Raw genomic sequence first — 20,483 nt, 5'->3', positions numbered from 1 at the left:
CATTTGAGAAAAATTCCCAACACTTCATCTTTGCTCTTCATTGTATACACCCACACTCTTCGGGAAAAATCATCAACAAAGGTTACAAAATAGTGTTTCCCACTCAATGAAGGTGTTTTGGAAGGACCCCAAATATCAGAGTGTACATAATCCAAAATGCCTTTAGTATTATGGATCGCTGTACCAAATTTAACCCTTGTCTGTTTCCCTTTGATACAATGCTCACAAAACTCCAAGTTGCAAGTCTTTACTCTTTTAACAATCCTTGATCTGATAGAGTTTTCAAGGATTTTCCTCCAGCATGTCCCAAGCGCATGTGCTATAGCTTGGTTGCTTCTGCCTCTTTGTCGTCACTGGATGTCACTGTCGCTGTCCCAATAACTGTACTGCCACGATAGCGGTACATATTATTATTCTTCCGATTAGCCTTCATTACCACTAGTGCACCGGAGCATACTTTCATCACTCCATTTTCTGCAATGATTTTGAACCCTTTTGATTCTAGGGCTCCCACAGAGATGAGATTCTTCTTCAAGTCCGGTACATATCGAACATCTGTTAATGTTCTGATCATTCTATCATGGTTCCTTAATCGTATTGAACCAATTCCATATGAGGTAAGAGGGTTGTTGTCCGCTGTGTGGATGACTCCATATTTTCCTTCTTGAAAATCCATGAACCAATCCATGTTGGGACACATATGATAGCTACAAGCCGAGTTCATCAACCATATGTCTGATGATGTTGATGACTCTGTTGTAACTAATGAGAAGTCTGAATCATCACAATCAGCTACATTTGAATCCATAATGGCCTTTCCATTGTTATGTTTGGCCTTATTCTTCAACTTCGGACAGTCTTTCTTCCAGTGCCCCTTTTCTCGACAAAAGGCACATTCATCTTTGCTGGGTCTGGATCTTGACTTGGATCTTCCCTTCTTTGTCCTCGTTTGATTTTTAGGACGACCCCTCACAAATAGTGCTTCTCCTTCTCCACCCTTCTGTTTTTCTCGCTTTCTTTGTTCATTGATGTACAAAGCCGAACAAACTTCTCTGAGAGAAACTTCGTCATTTCCATGAAGTAGAGTAGTTTCAAGGTGCTCGTACTCATCAGGAAGTGACGCCAACAACATCAAGGCCAAATCACCATCATCAAAAGTTGTATCCATATTTTGCAAATCTGTGACCAACTTATTGAAACTGGTGATATGTTCATTCATCGTGGTACCAGGAACATAGGTGAAGTGAAACAGTCTCTTCTTCATGTACAATTTATTTTGACTGTTTTTCTTTAAAAAATTATCCTCCAGTGCTTTCCATAATTTACTTGCAGAAGTTTCCTTTGTGTATGGATATTTCTGCTCTCTAGCAAGGTAGGATCGAATGGTACCGCAAGCAACACAGTTGAGAATCTTCCAATTTTCTTCTCCAATAACATCTGGTTTCTTTTCTTCAATGGCCATATCTAGCCCTTGTTGAAAAAGGACATCTAGAACCTCGCCTTGCCACATCCCAAAATGTCCGGACCCGTCAAATATTTCTACCGCAAATTTCGCATTTGACACAATTCTTGTCATAAGCGAAGATGTCAATGATGACGTATTGTTGACACTTGATATAGACACAATTCAAGATTATTTAATAGCTGACGACACAATTCAAGATTATTTCCTTTCTGGTGTGGAAGGTCAGACTAAGCTGCAACCACAGAGCATACTCAGACAGAACCTTGACTCAGTTACCAAGATAAATCTTTTCTGATGTGGAAGATCAGACTATGCTGCAACCACAGAGCATACTTAGACAGTACCTTGACTCTGATACCAATTATGCGGAAGTCAAATGTATATAGTGTGAATAAGTCACAACTACTATACCAAAAAATTATGACAGCCACCAAATAATAAATAAGACAATAAAACAACAATAAAAGGAATAGCAGAATTTACGAGGTTCGGCTAATTTTGCCTACTCCTCGGACACAACCAATATTTTATTCCATTCCAAAAATACAAGTGAAATAATACTAAAGAGAGAAGATACAAATATCTTAAGAAGATAAGAAGGCAAATGAGAGGTGTGTTTAAATCATAAACATTAGGCCTCCTTTTATAGGAAAATTTTTTCACCAAGTTTACTTCCCAACCGATGTGGAATATTGTCATATTCAATATTATGGCTCTGTCTGCAATTTATTAAAGTCATCTTTAGTACACAAACTATCTTACAGTGTGAAATGCAATAAGGTAAACAGAACAAACATTGTGTGGAGACATCAAAGGTTTCATATTCATATGTAAAAGACATTAAAAATATAACAGAAACTTAAACAACTTTTATGTGAAAGACAACCTGAATGCCAGTATTTCAACCAACTTTGCATTAACCTGTATCAGTACAAATCTAGTGACTGTTGGTACTAAATACAGAATCAAACTTAAAAAATGGAATAACTAATTTTATTTAAAAACAAGAAAGGAAAGAAATCGGAATTCTTACTCACCCCCGTCTCTTCTTTTACTTCTCGGACAGCTGCATCACATATATCCTCACCCTGTGGATGAAAACTCAACATGACTGATAATATTCGTGCAGCAGAAAGTTTTGTTTAATTTTTATATTTCCTCTATTCACTTAATTTAACTCTCTCTACAGCATAGAAGTTATCATTCAGATATACCTCATCAAGTACTACTGTAGGAAACTTCCACATACCGGTTCCATGGAACCGTCCACTCTTTTCTTGGACAACTAGCGCCTAAGATTTTTCAAGAGAATTATTAATGTAAGTGCTTCAATAACTAATATGTACTGTAATATTTTTAAAAATTTATTGAATACGTACAAATTATTAATTAAGAATCCAATGAGTTAAACGGATTAGAATTCTGAATTCATAAGATTTAAATTCTGGCTCCGCCTCTGATTGATATAGATCAAACGTCGTCCATTTGCTGATCTTTATCAGGGAATCAGCCTCCTCCATATTGCTGTTTTTTTCTCCCACGAACTCCAGAACCATTTTCACGCCAGAGGCTTTGTTAAACACCTTCACGTATTACGGAAGCCAAATGTATATAGTGTGAATGAGTCACAACTACTATATCAAAAATTATGGCAGTTACTAAATAATAAATAAGACAATAATACAACAATAAAAGGAGGTTCGGCCAATTTTGCCTACTTCCTCATACACAATCAATATTTTATTCCACTCCAAAAATACATGTGAAATAATACTAAAGAGAGAAGATACAAATGCCTTAAGAAGATAAGAAGACAAATAAGAGGTGTGTTTAAATCCTAAAAATTAGGCCTTCTTTTATAGGGTGAAGTACCAATTTTTGGTACTTCACCGATGTGGGACTTGGCACTCAACAAATCTCTACCTTGGCAAAATTCCACATCTTCAATTCTCTCTCAATAACAAATTTTGGTTGTGTCTTCATCTTCATTCTTCAGTGTTCAACAATGTTGATCAAATCCAAATAATGTTGAAACTTGACCGCAGTCACCACCTTTGTCAGCATATCAGCAGGATTTTTCATAGTATGAATTTTCTTCACCGTGACTCCACCTTCTTCTATGATTTCTCGTACGAAATGATACCGAACATCAATGTGTTTCGTCCTTACATAATAAACTTGGTTCTTTGCTAATTGAATAGCACTTTGACTATCACAAAAAGTTGTGATACTTTTTTGTTCAACACCAAGCTCTTTTAGCAACCCTTGAAGCCAAATTGCCTCCTTCACAGCCTCTGTAATAGCCATGTACTCTGCCTCTGTTGTAGACAAAGCAACTATTGACAGCAAAGTAGACTTCCAACTAACTGGTGCCTTTGCAAAAGTAAACACATAACCACTAGTTGATCTTCGTTTGTCTAGATCACCCGCAAAATCTGAGTCACAATATCCAACTACAGATTGATTGTTTTCCTGTTCAAAAACTAACCCAACATCTACAGTATTATGAATATACCGTAGAATTCACTTCACAGCTTGTCAATGCTCCTTTCCTAGATTATGCATATATCTGCCAATAACTCCAATAACTTGTGAAATGTAAGGTCTCGTACAGACCATTGCATACATCAAGCTACCAATAGCATTTGCGTATGGTACCCTTGACATATACTCATGTTCAGCTTCATCTTTTGGCGACATAGTAGTACTTAGCTTAAAATGGGGAACAAGTGGAGTATTAACTGGCTTAGTCTTTTCATCTATGCCAAAACGTTGTAGTACTCTTTTCAAATATTCTTTCTGAGTTAAACAGAGTTTCTTTGAATGTCTATCTCTTATTATCTCTATGCCAAGAATTTCCTTTGCCTCACCCAGATCCTTCATCTCGAACTCCTTCTTCAGTTGAATCTTCAACTTATCAATTTATTCCGAATTCTAGGAAGCTATCAACATATCATCAACATATATGAGAAGATATACAAAGGAACTATCTTCAAGCTTGCGCAAATACACACAATGATCGTATTTGCTTCTCTTGTACCCTTGCCGCAACATGAACTTGTCAAATCGCTTGTACCATTGTCTAGAAGATTGTTTCAATCCGTACAATGATTTTTCAAGTTTGCATACCATATTTTCGTTTCCAGCAACTTTGAATCCTTCTGGATGAGTCATGTAGATTTCCTCCTCCAAGTTTCCATGTAAAAACGCAGTTTTTACATCCATCTGAACTAGTTCCAAATCCAACTGTGCTACCAAAGCCAACTTAATTCTAATTGAGGAATGTTTTACAACTGGAGAAAACACTTCATTGTAATCAATTCCCTCCTTTTGAGCATATCATTTGGCCACCAATCTTTCTTTGTAGCGAACATCTTTTTGGTTAGGAAATCCTTCTTTCTTTGCAAATACCCATTTGCACCCAATTGCTTTCTTTCCCTTCGGGAGATTGGCCAATCTCCATGTATGATTCTGATGAAGGGATTGTATTTCATGATTCATGGCAATCCTCCACTTATCTTCTTCTGAACTTTGGACTGCGTTTTTATAAGTGGTAGGAACATCATCAGCTACAATTGAGGCGGCACAAGCAACCGTCTCTAAAAGACGAACAGGTTTTGTTATTGTCCTTTTTGGCCTGCTAGTTGCTATTGATTCAAGTTGTTGTTGAGGTTCCTGAGTTGGAATATCCCTCTCTACTGGCTCTTCTTCCAGAGGATAATCTTCATTTCTTTCCTCCTCTACTTCTTGTCACACCTCCTTTTTACGCCCGCACCGCCGCAAAGGGGCGCGAAGGGAGTTTTTCCAATTAATGGACAATCGAAACGGGATTTATTATTTAATTCAGAGTCGCCACTTGGGAGATTTATGGTGTCCCAAGTCACCGGTTGAATCCCGAATCGAGGAGAAGAATGACTCTGTTTAACAGTCTACGAACCAGAAATCCGGATAAGGAATTCTGTTAACCCGGGAGAAGGTGTTAGGCATTACCGAGTTCCGTGGTTCTAGCACGGTCGCTCAACTGTCATATTCGGCTTAATTATCTGATTTTATACAATTATGAATCTATGTGCAAATTTTAATTTTTAACCACTTTTATCATTATCATTATTATATAACAGAGATTTGCAACGTTGTGAAAACGTATCTCGAACCACGTCACATCAATGTACCTGTGGTTATCGACACATTTCGACTCCGTTGAGATTTGGATTTGGGTCACATAAATGTGTACCCGGGTTTAAGAAGATGACATTATTAAATACGCGCCTAAAGACTAACGCGTTGTTATTTTGAGAAAAGCCGTAAAGTTCGCTATGCGGCGTGTCTTGAAATCTAAGCATTTGAATAACTGTCCGTTGAGGGCCCTGCAGTTTGTGTATTCTTGTTTGTCGAGGCTCGTCTCATTCATTATTTAAAGGGCAAGCCTAAAGTAATCTATAGTGTTCTACTTAGTTTGTTTCTAAAATAAAAGGAAGAGTCCTAGTTAATTTTATGGTTTTAAGAGCATTTATAATTGGGTCATGAACACCACCCGTTCGAAATCAAAACCTATGTACGCAGACGGGCATGGCTATTTACCAATCTCGGCCCAGGTCTAAACGAAATGTAGTATTAAAAACAGGACCTGGGCCATCTCATTCAAGTGCAGAGGCCCAGTCCGCCTAAATACGGGCTATCGATCTCTTTTCGACAAAACACATCACTCTTCCGGTTTTAAAACGAACTACACACTTAAATAAAACTTACTTAAGTTGTTCTACGCATATTCCACAATTTGCCACGCAGAAATGTGAAACAATTATATCTAGTTAAGTATGTTACTACAAGTTTTTTAGAAGAGCAGTGGTTAGAAAGAGGAAATTTAGATGTCTATTCCTAATCCTAAACTCAAACCATTAATGTTACAATCAAATTGTTGTATTGATTAAATAGTCTATTAGGCTGGCTTCTAACGGACATGCATTCGAAATACACTACCTAATAATCAAACTGAAACAAACCAAATATTACTGACTACAGCTATACATTCGAAAGAGACAAGAGCAGATACATGATATAATGGTGTTCAAAAATTCACAGATTAAACCATTACAAGAACTGTCCAGATATACATCCCGCAGGCATTTGCATGATATTAATGAGTGAGATATCCTAATATACAAGTAAATAGCATAGCTAGATCAAACTTAAAGCTCCAGATCTTCATGTATATTCATACATATGTTTTCAGCTTACAAATAACCAGGGTTACAGCTGTGTACCTGGCAATGGCAATAATATGAGAAAAGAAAGAAGCCAGCAATCGTAATAACTCGAACAGCAACATCAGTAATCAATGCCCAGTAATATAGAACAAAGAACAAGCCCAAGTGATAAACCAGAAATCCAGAAGCGCTTAAAACCCAACAGAATTATCAGAACTGACTCAAAACCAGCCTGAGTAAACCCCAAAATCCTAGAAAACCAACCAGAAAACCTCTGAAACTCTCACAGTCAAGAATCAAGCTAGAAACATGCAACTCATCAACTAGAATTCTAATCTGACTTTAGGAGCACTAATACAACAGTAGGTTTTCTCAATCTTTTCAAAGTCAGGAGGTGTGTGTCTATCTTTTGACTTTTCAATTTGTTTTTTACTCTAAACCCTTACTGCCTAAGGGTTCTCTCTTCAGATTTTTCCAAGTTCTCTCTCTCTTCCTCTCTTTTTTCTCTTTCTTTTTCAGATTCTCTTTCAGGTCTTAAACCCTTCCCCCCTCCTTATCAGATTTTTGCCCATGATATTCCCTTACAACCCATTATCATGTGTCTTGTGCCCAAAGGTATGGGTAGCTTACACTATTCAACTCATCCCCCATGCTTTATGTTTTGTTCCCCACTATTACCAAATAATTCATTAGTTTAATGGTGTTTTAATACTTAGTGGACAGAACACTCAAACTACCCATTTCCTCTTGTTTTCAATTCCCAAATTACCCTCGTAAAGTCCCTGAAATTGCAACTATAACCAATTCTCCTAAGTTCTGAATGCAACCTTTCAACTAATAACCTATTCAAACCTACCCATTGACTAAACTGAATCCAACCAACTATATTGGGGAACCAATCATATTTAGCTCAGCAACAGATGGACTGAAATCAACTAGACGAGCATATACCCTAATCAGATTTGGAATGCAAAAGTAAGAAACATCCAGTAGGGCTTCAAGGGTATTGACAGATTCAGGCTAACAAATGACCAATAAATTCAGTTCAATGAACCGAATATACCCATAGGCTCAGTTCTAAGTTCAAATATACCCACGAGCCCATTTTAACACAACATTTAGAACACAAACGAGGCAGGAGGGGAAACAGACAAGAATGAACCAAAAATCAGACTATTATCATGTTAATCTAACATTCAAGCATACCAGACTAATCGACGACACTTATTCAATCGATTACACAAATATAACACATAACAATCGACAATAAACTGAAGCAATGATAAAATGGGACCAAAAGGTCTGATGGAGAAAGATAAAAGCAATCGGCAACAATTGAAAAACCAATAAAGCTACACTAAATAAAGTAAACAGAATAACCAAACCCAAAAACGGAACAAACAAGAAAAGGGAAAATACCTCAAGAACTCGAAAACATGGACAACCCTGACCTGGACCTTGACTCGGACCATTTTTGAGGTTGAACGGACCTTAATCGAGTGTTCTCAACTGAGAACACTTCGACTAAAGTCGATTAGACCCCAAATCATCCTTTAATTTGTACAGATTTCAACCTTTTGGTATTTTAGGGTTCTTGGGGGTTCGATTTGGGATTCGTCCAGCTCCGACTTGATTCAAATAGGACTAACATGGGATTTGGGTTGAGGGGGGGTCAGGTGGTCAGAAAGTGTAAGTTGGAGGCGTTTGGGTGAACTAGGGTTAGGGGTCAGTTCTTCGATCTAAGATTCGAAGAGTTCCGTATAGATTCGAAGCAAACGGAACATGGATTCATGGAGAGGATGGCTGGAAGGTTCAGGGGTGTTATTTGGGTGGCCATTGGTGACTGAACGCCGCCGTGGATGATTTCCAGTGGGCGGTCAGCGGCAGAACGAGGTTTGGTCTCTGAAGACCCTTTGAATAGGGGGTTCTAAGGGGACGAGGTGCGGTCTTAGGGTTATATATTGGGGGAAAGGTTTGATCAGGCCATTAGATCAATTAAGATCAACGTCTTGGATCAATTCACTTAATGGAATGGCGTCGTTTGGACATTCTTAAGACCGGGTTGGTTTTCTGGGCAACGGGTCGGGTTTGGTTCTTGGATAACGGGTATTGATCTGTGACCTTTGGATGTGGTTTGGTTGAATGGCTGAGATTTTTGCCATTGAAACAACGTAGTTTGGTTCCTATACTACGTCGTTTCACCATCCTGTGAGAGGAGCTGCCTGGACCGGGTTTGGGACATGCCATTGGGCCAAGGATTTGAGCCCAATCCGATTTTCCTTCCTAGTTTTTCTTCTTTTCAATCATTTTGCTTTCTAAATTACTTTCTAAAATTATAAACCAAATTAACTTATTAAAAATACTAATTATCTTCTAATAACATTTATCACCTATAATTAAATGCCAATTAACAATAAAATCACACAATTCAACATTAAATGCTAAAAATGCAAAGTACATTATTATTTTTTATGATTTTCATTTTCGTAAAACAAATCACTGATTAATTAATCCTAAATTGTAAATGCAAATGTAACATATATATTTTTGCATTTTTCAATAGTAAAATAGAATAAACATGCACAGACAAAATACAAATAGATCGCAAGCAATACACACAACTAGTTTATGTTGAAATTTTGTGGGAGTAGCTCTTGTAGGGCAAAAATCACGTGCTCATAGCTGCCCCTCTTTGTCCGAAAACACGAAGAGTTTTCGTGCAAAGATAAAGTGAGCGGAGACGAGCGATTTTTGCCCGTTCGGCTACTCCATGTGAAGCATTTTTTAAAGATTTGGCCGAACCTCTACTTCAAAGGTTTCCTACATATCCCTGGCTAAAAGGGAATCAGGTCAATGTAGTTCGGGAAATTTTGGTAGTTGGGACTACCCGGGAGCTGTAGATCTACTATTACTATTGTTGCTGATGTTGTCGCTACTTACTGACCTCCTTGTTACACCTTGATAAAAATAAAGAAGTTATACTAAGCTATGGTCTACGAATTACAAAGATTTATTCTCAAACTTGGTCATGTGACTGTTGTTGCCTTGTTGCTTTGTTGTCTTGTGTTTTCTCTAATGTTTCTTTGCTTCTGACTTGACTCGTATCCTCCCTTGACTGCCGATCTCGATCTGCTTATTTCCTTCTTGTGAGCTCCGCATTACTTTTCCATCGAATCTTGAACTGCCTTCCTCTGCTGGGGATTTTTGTTGTTTCTCGCTGGGGATTTTGGTTGTATTCCTCTGCTTTACTGACTTCAAACTTCAATGTATTCCTCTGTTATATGGGCGGGCTCCCAACTTCAAAACTTGAAATGTAAATACTGAAATGTATTCCTCTGTTATATGGGCGGGCTCCTAACTTCAAAACTTGAAATGTAAAGACTGAAATGTATTCCTCTGTTATATGGGCGGGCTCCCAACTTCAAAACTTGAAATGTAAAGACTGAAATGTATTCCTCTGTTATATGGGCGGGCTCCCAACTTCAAAAAAACTCCATTCCTTTCCTCAGGCGGGCTCCCAACTTCAAAACTTGAAATGTAAAGACTGAAATGTATTCCTCTGTTATATGGGCGGGCTCCCAACTTCAAAACTTGAAATGTAAAGACTGAAATGTATTCCTCTATTATATGGGCAGGTTCCCAACTTCAAAACTTGAAAATAAAATGCCATTCCTTTCTTCAGGCGGGCTCCTGACCTCAATAACAACTTCGAAAAATAAAACGTCATTCATTTCTTCAGGCGGGCTCCTGACCTCAACAACAACTTCGAAAAATAAAGCGCCATTCCTTTCTTCAGGCGGGCTTCTGACCTCAACAACAACTTCGAAAAATAAATCGCCATTCCTTTCTTCAGGCGGGCTCCTGACCTCAACAACAACTTCGAAAATAAAAACGCCATTCCTTTCTTCAGGCGGGCTCTTGACCTCAACAACAACTTCGAAAAATAAATCGCCATTCCTTTCTTCAGGCGGGCTCCTGACCATCAACAACAACTTCGAAAAATAAATCGACATTCCTTTCTTCAGGCGGGCAACTGACTTCAACAACAACTTCAAAAAATAAATCGCCATTCCTTTCTTCAGGCGGGCTCCTGACCTCAACAACAACTTCGAAAATAAATCGTCATTCCTTTCTTCAGGCGGGCTCCTGACTTCAATAACAACTTCGAAAAATAAATCGCCATTCCTTTCTTCAGGCGGGCTCCTAACCTTGACAACAACTTCGAAAATAAAGCGTCATTCCTTTCTTCAGGCGGGCTCCTGACCTCCTGAACCATTTTTTCCTTCTAACTTGAATTATCTTTCTTCAAAATTACTTCCCTCAAAACTTGTACTGTCTTCTCTACGAACTGTTGGGAATAACATTTTTTCAAAAATATGTTATCTTACTCCTTCAAAGACTACTTCCCTTAAGACTGATGTTTCATTCTTCTGCAAACTATTTCCTTTTGCAAAACTGGTCTTCCTCTTCTTTTTTTTTTCTTTTTTTTTCTTTTTTTTTTATTTTTCTTCTTCCTCCAAAGACTACCTCCCTTAAAACTCATATTATCTTCCTCCTGACATTGCTTTCTTTAAAATTTGCTTTGCCTTCTCCCGAAAACTGCTGGGGATACCACTTTTCGCCAAACTTGTGTTAGACTTCCCGAAAATATTCGAAATGAACGAAAATTCTCTGCCCCAGTTTGACAATCTTTCTTGTGGCGCATCTTTCCGTCATCAGTAACATTCCCTGTCCCTGCTTCAAATCAAAGAAAATTTGGTCAGTTTAAAATGTGGTGGTTGGTTGTGATACTCCTGCTGGGGATGCTATCAACCATTTTCCCATCTATGCGTTGTCTGACCATCTTGAAGCTTGGCTGATACCTTCCGACCTTCTTGACGATTCCTTATTCACAAACCTCTTAACCATTTTCCCAGTCTCCTTATCTGACCTCATGTATTTTCATGACAACTGATTTCACTTGAAGATCTTGCATGTTCATTGATTAACCACTCCCTCCATCGTCTGTGTTACTGAAATACCTTTTTCCGGTGCAGATCCAATATCTTCTTTTGCGGTACTGTCCGTGAACTGGCATTTCCCCAACCTTTGAGTCTCCTATGAATTTCCCAATTATGTCCATTGTTTTCCGCGTTGTTCTTTCTTGATTTTCCACTGGCCTTGGCCTTATAACCCTCAATTTCTACTGGGGATATCCTTCTTGACACTGGTCCATCCTTTTGTCAATCTCATCATCGAATATACCCTCGGTTCAATCCCCCTGGCCCTCTTTTTGTTGCACTGTCCCTGAATTGATATGGACCAATCTTGGGTATTTTGCGCAAACCTCAAAGCACGTTGACTATTACCAGCTCATTGCGCTTGTTCTTTCCTGACTTATACCACTTTGATGTACTAGTCAGATCTCGTCTTGCATAATTGGAAAGCTGATGGCAAATTTTGAAATCATTTCTCGCTTGTTCTGACCAAAGAGACTCAAGAAGAGGAAATGACAAAGGTAAAAGGAACAGAGTAAAAGGCAAAAGAAAGAGATGACTCCTAACAAGAAAACTACAAAGTAAAACCTATCAGATGTGGATACCAACTCTATTGGCCATGACATGCATACGTGGCCTATCCTTCGTCGTTAATCGCCTTTCACAATCTTCGTCTGGTGCTTTCCTGTATGATTCTCAATCTTTATTCGACTTGTAATGCCGAAGGGTTTTCACTATCAAGCCTCTCTCATTTGGTTTTTCTCTCAACTTATAGCCGCCTCAAGGTGCCCGTGAAGGTTTTCACTGATAAGACTCTCTCATTTTATTACTTTTCTGTCGGGGATCAGAGTGTTATTCTCGACTTCCATTTGCATGACTTGGCATCTTTCGAAGACTGGTCAAAAGGTCTTTCTTGGGACTGTAATGTGGGGTTTTGGATAGGGCTAGAAAGAAAGGGTATTAGCGGATCAAAACGAATCAATTTGGGTTCAAAATTTACAACCTTCGGAACCAGATTTCTTTACATCAAACACAACTTCTGCCCCAGTTTCTTGCTTGGGGATTTTTGATTTTTTGTTACACTATGACCGACCCGTGAAACGCCTACGTATCCTCTTTGAGGAATCAGGTCAAACGTAGTTCCCAATTCCTTTTTTTGTTTTCCTTTCTACTTATTCATTATTTTCCTTTCTTTTTCTTTTTCTTTCTCTTTTGCTCATTTCTCCTTTCTCTTTTGTTGTTTTGTTGTTTCTGTTGTTTTCTTTTCCTTTCTTTTTCTTTTTCTTTTCTTTATCTTCCATGCTTGGTTCTATAATCTTTGCTACTGATTCCGAACAAGGGGTATGAAAGAAAACCAATAAGGCTCAAAGGGTTAACGAAGGTTAAAGTGTTTAGATAGCATAACAAAATGCCTTCGTCATTCCAATCTTCAAAACATGCCAAGCACAAATAACACAATTAAACATTCGCCACATCTTCTGATTGTGCCGGACTTGATAACCATATCCACACATTCGCCTTTTCATTTGTCATTTTTAAAGCACCGTTGGGCAATACTCTCACTTTTGTTACCATGAACGGCCTCCTTGTCAATATGGCTAACTTGCTTTTATGGTTTTTCTTTATGTTTTACTTGTCCTAGTTTTACGTAGCTCGGACTTCGAATGACCTCAAGCTATTCTATATTTCCCTTAAGTGTCCTGATCATCTCCCAATGGCTTTATAATTAACTCTTTAAGATTGGGCCCAAACTGTGCGCGCATGTCATGTCACTAGAATCGGCGTTGAACAAAGACAAAACAAAAGGATAAAAGAACTAAACAAAGAAGATGACTGGAGGTAACAAAAGATCGGAACTTGCATTTAGACAAACGGTGAAACGGTTCGTATAACGAAACAAGCAAAACAACTGGGTTACAACCTTGGAACAAACCTAAAACAATCCTAGACAACACTAAACAAACCACTAACAAAATGGAAGGATAAGAGGGTTTGACACAAGACAATGTCCGGATTACAACCCTGCAAATAACCCGGACAACAGAAATGATAACAAAATGAACCACCAAAACTCCTCCCTGACTAACCAAGAAAGGAGCGTCTTTCCAATTTCCAAGCTCGGCATCTTAGTCACTGCATTCTGCATCAAGACCACTGTCTGCTTCCACATCTTCAACTTTAGTCAATATCCTAAGAGGGTTCACATGCTTTTTATTACTGTCGTCGATCGTAATTACTCCTTCGTGAATCATTCTTTCTATTTCCCTTTTTAACGAATGACAACTCTCAATGCTATGCCCTGGGACATTGGAATGGTATGTGCATTGTGTAGTAGGATCAAAGTTTCTTGCATGTGGATCTGGAGTATATCCGGGGAGCGGCTCAATCAGGCCAACATACTTTAGTCTTTCAAACAGACTTGCATAAGATTCTCCGATAGGGGTGAGAGCCTTTCCTCGTTTCAGCAACCTCTCATTCCTAAATGCCTGATTTGGCCTAAAACCTGATCCAGGGGGTTTCTGGTGTGCTCGTGGATAGGCTTTTCGAGGAGCTGGGTACTTGGAAAGTGAAGCATGTCTTTGGGAGTCCCGTGGAGAGAAGTAGCATCGGGGAGGGGAGTAGCGTTGAGAAAACATAGTTGGACGACGAGTGATGGAGCTACTCGGGTGGTTGGGAAAACTGTCATAAGTGGGTAGATATGGAGAGTATGGAGGGTCGTCCATTATTGTGTTAGGTGTTTGGGTAAGGATAGAGTTCAGGAAGCTAGGCGGTGGTGGGGGTGGTGCTTTCCCAGTCATCCATGCCCGATACATGTCTGCCATATACTGTTTCAACATTTTTACCTCTTCTACCAACCCGTAGTCCTATTCAACCAGCTACTTTTCGGGCATTGGTACCAACCCACTCAGTTCTGTTGCTCTCTGTCATTGTCTTTTGCCTTTGTGTTGCAGGGAAGCGTTACTTTAGTACCACAACCAACCACCTTTCTGATTATTGAAAGAGGACAAAATGGAAGCAACCTGTTAGCGTTAGGGTTTTCAACAGATAAGAAAACACATATTGAGGATGCAATGCAACTAGGCAATTAACCCTTTCTATCATGCATTTGCTTCAGTTACGTGCGTCATTCTGACTTCTTGTAATTGTGCTCCCTTTTTCTTTTTTTTCTTTTTTTCCTTTTTTCCTTTCTTTTTTTTTCTCTATTTTTTCTTTTTAATGGTGGTCGAATCTTATGTGGATTGCCTACGTATCATGTCCCAACATGAATCAGACCGGGCATAGTTCTGCCACAAGTGCGAAAAATAAAGACACTATTTTTGGATTTTCCAACCTTTACTAGCAAAACGTTTTATTACAAGGCAAAACTTTTTTGAAAGAAAATTGACAGACTTGATACAGACTACAGACTTTATGCCAAAAAGGGAAATACAAACTCTGACGGACAACAGACTCTGAAGACAAGGAGAATACATACTCAAACTATGAATGTCCCAGAGTTTTTAATTTTGGGCGCCCGCGGGGCGTCGTTCCGCCTCGTCGTGGGTTTTGGTGCAAGGCCTCTCTGTAGATCTTTTAAATTTTCCATGATTTGGTGGACGTGAATCCTTATTGAAACAAGGAAGGTGGTACGGGACGTATCCTCACAAGCTAGGCACTCTATGGTTATGTAGTGCCCGATATCGTCGATCCTTCCCTTGATTCTGTCCCTTTCCATAAGCAATCGCTCTGTTTGTTGATTCCGCATCCCCAACACTTGAGCGTTGTAAAAGAGTTGATCCTAAAACTCATTCATATGTTTCTCCATTCAGGCCATCAGATCATAGCAACGCTTCCTATCTGTTCTGGCATCTCGGGCTTGTATAAAGATCCACTTTTTTAGAGTGGATATTGTTTTTCTCAATATAGCGATGTCCCTTTCGTAGTCCCTCTTTATTTGCCGCGTATGTTTTGCTCGCACTTTATGTACCCCTTGAAGAAATCTACCTCGGCTTTACAAGTTGTGTGGGCTCGGTATATCTTGGATACCATCATGGGGCAAGCGTGCTTTTATTGCTGGTAGTCAGGGTTTTGACGACTCCTGCCACCTTTTAAATCAATATTTTTGTCTTCCCGGGAAAATACCACAATGCCCAAGAATGCTTACCATGAAGGCGAACCGCCTATGTTCATCCCATTTTGTCCGATTTCCTTTGCTGCAAACCCCGCTTTTTGGATCGTTGAACCCTCCTATATGCCCATGAACTGCAGAGTAGAACAACATTATCCGACTCAGTGTACGAGACTCCCTTGCTTATCTTCAGTAGATCCATGAACTGGTGCGTATCGACGGCTCTTGGAGCAATCAGATATTTGTGCCTTAGCCCCTCAGTAATGTCCATATAACCTGCTACCTCTTTTAAGGTTGGGGTGAGTTTAAAATCTGAGAAGGGGAATACATTGTGGGCCGTGTTCCAAAAAATGTAACCAAAGCCTTTATGATATCCCCCTAGGATTAATCTTCAGCGACCTAGTGAGGCCTCCCAGGTATGGCTTGACCGTGTCGCGCCCTGATTCGCCCAAGTCATCCCACCATATGTGCAACTTCCGAAGGGATCTTGTTTACTATTGTTACGTGTAAATTCTGACTTGTGCTCATTCTGCACATTTATTAGACTCAAAATAAAATTAACCCGATTTCGCAAATACGGCCTTTCAGCACTTCAAAAACGAAGATTTTAAGGCTGCGTTGGCTCACTGGTAAAAAAAAAACCCCGACCAAAGGTGGCTATTTAAGCAAAATTGGCCTTCCGTCGTCCCTTTTGGGGATATTCGGCTATTTTTGACAAAAACAGCATCACCCGATTTATTTATGTTGACAATTAAAATTTGACATTTTTGGCTATTTTCGCAAAAGGGGAGGTTGGACCCGACGAGGGTTGCCTACGTATCTCACATCCGGTGAGAATCAAACCGGCGTAGTTCGGGCCGATAAAACAAACTTGTTTTGAAAACAAGACTCTTTTTTATTGGCAAATAAAACTATTTTTCATAAACAAAACCTTTTTTTTTCTTTTCTTTTTTCATTTTCTCAAAAATTCGGCAGAGTTTCGACACTATTTGGACACTAATTTTCAAAACAGGCGATCTAACTCTTTTTAACCCTCGTACATCTATCTTTCTTTCCTCAAAATATTCAAAAGCCGATCAGCATGCAAGTCCGAATCAAATAAATGCACAAGTAGAAGCAAGTAAGATGCATCAGGATAGTCATTTTCATTTTTGGTACACCTGTCCTAGACAGACCCAACCCTTGTGTTGAGCCTCCAAAGTCAAATGCACGTGATGCAAACAAACGTTCCTACTAGGGATCTGGCATGAAGCTGAGTTATTCTAGGTTCATAACCTGGGTATTTGTTCTAGACTGTGCACCCGAGCGGACAACTCGAGTCGAGGAGGAGGCTACGTACCCGGAACCAAAAGGCCATCCGACTTAGTAACTTATCTGGCCTCTTTATTATTTCAGGTATTGACACTAGCAGAATAGGGAGTCTCGACCAGCAAGCTCATCCCCGAAGGTAAGAAGAGAAGGGTTTCAGTACAGTTTATATACAGTTCAGATAATATCAAAGTAGTAAAAGCTGCATTTAGCACATTAGGCCCAAACATGTAACAAAATCAGATAAAGCCAAATATAACAATTTATCTAAGCTCAAATTCTGAACCCTGAACCAGATATTCTGGGTTCCCCAGCAGAGTCGCCAGAGTTGTTACACCTCCTTTTTACGCTCGCGCTGCCGTAAAGGGGCGCAGAGGGAGTTTTTCCAATTAAAGGACAATCGAAACGGGATTTATCATTTAATTTAGAGTCGCCACTTGGGAGATTTATGGTGTCCCAAGTCACCGGTTGAATCCCGAATCGAGGAGAAGAATGACTCTGTTTAACGGTCTACAAACGAGAAATCCGGATAAGGAATTCTGTTAACCCGGGAGAAGGTGTTAGGCATTCCCGAGTTCCGTGGTTCTAGTACGATCGCTCAACTATCATATTTGGCTTAATTATCTGATTTTATACAGTAATGAACCTATGTGCAAATTTTAATTTTTAACCGCTTTTATCATTATCATTATTATTTAACAGAGATTTGCAACGTTGTGAAAACGTATCTCGAACCACGTCACATCAATGTACCCGTGGTTATCGGCACATTTCGACTACGTTGAGATTTGGATTTGGGTCACATAAATGTGCACCCGGGTTTAAGAAGATAACATTATTAAATACGCGCCTAAAGACTAACGCATTATTATTTTGAGAAAAGTCGTAAAGTTCGCTATGCGGCCTGTCTTGAAATCTAAGCATTTGACATAACTGTCCGTTGAAGGCCCCGCAGTTTGTGTATTCTTGTTTGTCGAGGCTCGTCTCAATCATTATTTAAAGGGCAAGCCTAAAGTAATCTATAGTGTTCTACTTAGTTTGTTTCTAAAATAAAAGGAAGAGTCCTAGTTAATTAAACAGTAGGTTTTCTCAATCTTTTCAAAGTCAGGAGGTGTGTGTCTATCTTTTTGACTTTTCTATTTGTTTTTGACTCTAAACCCTTACTGCCTAAGGGTTCTCTCTTCAGATTTTTCTGAGTTTTCTCTCTCTTCCTCTCTTTTTTCTCTTTCTTTTTCAGATTCTCTTTCAGGTCTTAAACCTTTCCCCCCTCCTTATCAGATTTTTGCCCATGATATTCCCTTACAGCCCATTATCATGTGTCTTGTGCCCAAAGGTATGGGCCGCTTACACTATTCAACTCATCCCCCATGCTTTTATGTTTTATTCCCCACTATTACCAAACAATTCATTAGTTTAATGGTGTTTTAATATTTAGTGGACAAAAAACTCTAACTACCCATTTTCTCCTGTTTTCAATTCCCAAATAACCCTCCTAAAGTCCCTGAAATTGCAGCTATAACCAATTCTCCTAAGTTCTGAATGCAACCTTTCAACTATAACCTATTCAAACCTACCCATTGACTAAACTGAATCCAACCAACTATATTGGGGAACCAATCATATTTAGCTCAGCAACAGATGGACTGAAATCAACTAGACGAGCATATACCCTAATCAGATTTGGAATGCAAAAGTAAGAAACATCCAGTAGGGCTTCAAGGGTATTGACAGATTCAGGATAACAAATGACCAATAAATTTAGTTCAATGAACCGAATATACCCACAGGCTCAGTTCTAAGTTCAAATATACCCACAAGCCCATTTTAACACAACATTTAGAACACAAACGAGGCAGGAGGGGAAACAGACAAGAATGAACCAAAAATCAGACTATTATCATGCTAATCTAACATTCAAGTATACCAGACTAATCGACGACACTTATTCAATCAATTACACAAATATAACACATAACAATCGACAATAAACTGAAGCAATGATAAAATGGGACCAAAAAGGTCTGATGGAGAATGATAGAATCAATCGACAACAATTGAAAAACCAATAAAGCTACACTAAACAAAGTAAACAGAATAACCAAACCCAAAAACGGAACAAACAAGAAAAGGGAAAATACCTCAAGAACTCGGAAACATGGACGACCCTGACTTGGACCTTGACTCGGACCATTTTTTGAGGTCGAACGGACCTTAATCGAGTGTTCTCAACTGAGAACACTTCGACTAAAGTTGATTAGACCCCAAATCATCCTTTAATTTGGACAGATTTCAACCTTTTGGTCTTTTAGGGTTCTTGGGGGTTCGATTTGGGATTCGTCCAGCTCCGGCTTAATTCGAGCAGGACTAACATGGGATTTGGGTTGGGGGGAGGGGCAGGTGGTCAGAAGGTGTAAGTTGGAGGAGTTTGGGTGAACTAGGGTTAGGGGTCAGTTCTTCGATCTAAGATTCGAAGAGTTCCGTTGAGATTCGAAACAAACGGAACATGGATTCGTGGAAAGGATGGTTGGAAGGTTCAGGGGTGTTATTTGGGTGGCCATTGGTGACTGACCACCGCCGTGGGCGATTTCCGGCGGGCGGTCAGCGGTGGAACGAGATTTGGTCTCTAAAGACCCTTTGAATAGGGGGGTTATAAGGGGGCGGGGTGCGGTCTTAGGGTTATATACTGGGGGAAAGGTTTGATCCAGGCCGTTAGATCGATTAAGATCAACGTCTTGGATCAATTCACTTAATGGAACAGTGTCGTTTGGACATTCTTAAGACCGGGTTGGTTTTCTGGGCAATGGGTCGGGTTTGGTTCTTGGATAACGGGTATTGATCTGTGACCGTTGGATGTGGTTTGGTTGAATGGCTTAGATTTTTGCCATTGAAATGATGTAGTTTAGTATGTAGTTTAGTTCCTATACTACGTCCTTTCACCATCCTGTGAGAGGAGCTGCCTGGACCGGATTGGGACATGCCATTGGGCCAAGGATTTGAGCCCAATCCGATTTTCCTTCCTAGTTTTTGTTCTTTTCAATCATTTTGCTTTCTAAATTACTTTCTAAAATTATAAACCAAGTTAACTTATTAAAAATACTAATTATCATCTAATAACATTTATCACCTATAATTAAATGCCAATTAACAATAAAATCATACAATTCAACATTAAATGCTAAAAATGCAAAGTACATTATTATTTTTATGATTTTTATTTTCGTAAAACAAATCACTGATTAATTAATCCTAAATTGTAAATGCAAATGTAACACATATATTTTTGCATTTTTCAATAGTAAAATAGAATAAACATGCATAGACAAAATACAAATAGATCGCAAGCAATACACACAACTAGTTTATGTAAAAATTTTGTGGGAGTAGCTCTTGTAGGGTAAAAATCACGTGCTCACACTTCT

At 39.1% G+C, this 20,483-nt stretch overlaps 1 pseudogene; it reads right to left on the bottom strand.

Moving 5' to 3' along the window:
- Positions 1–2,335: 2,335 nt before the first annotated feature.
- Positions 2,336–20,483, bottom strand: part of LOC142166094 (nudix hydrolase 2-like) — a 29,347-nt pseudogene continuing 11,199 nt past the window's right edge.

The sequence above is a fragment of the Nicotiana tabacum genome, chromosome 11 (assembly GCF_000715075.1).
Source record: "Nicotiana tabacum cultivar K326 chromosome 11, ASM71507v2, whole genome shotgun sequence".
NCBI classification, from domain to species: domain Eukaryota; kingdom Viridiplantae; phylum Streptophyta; class Magnoliopsida; order Solanales; family Solanaceae; genus Nicotiana; species Nicotiana tabacum.
Note: the sequence above shows the minus strand (reverse complement) of the source record. Positions and strands in the feature narration are given on the sequence as shown.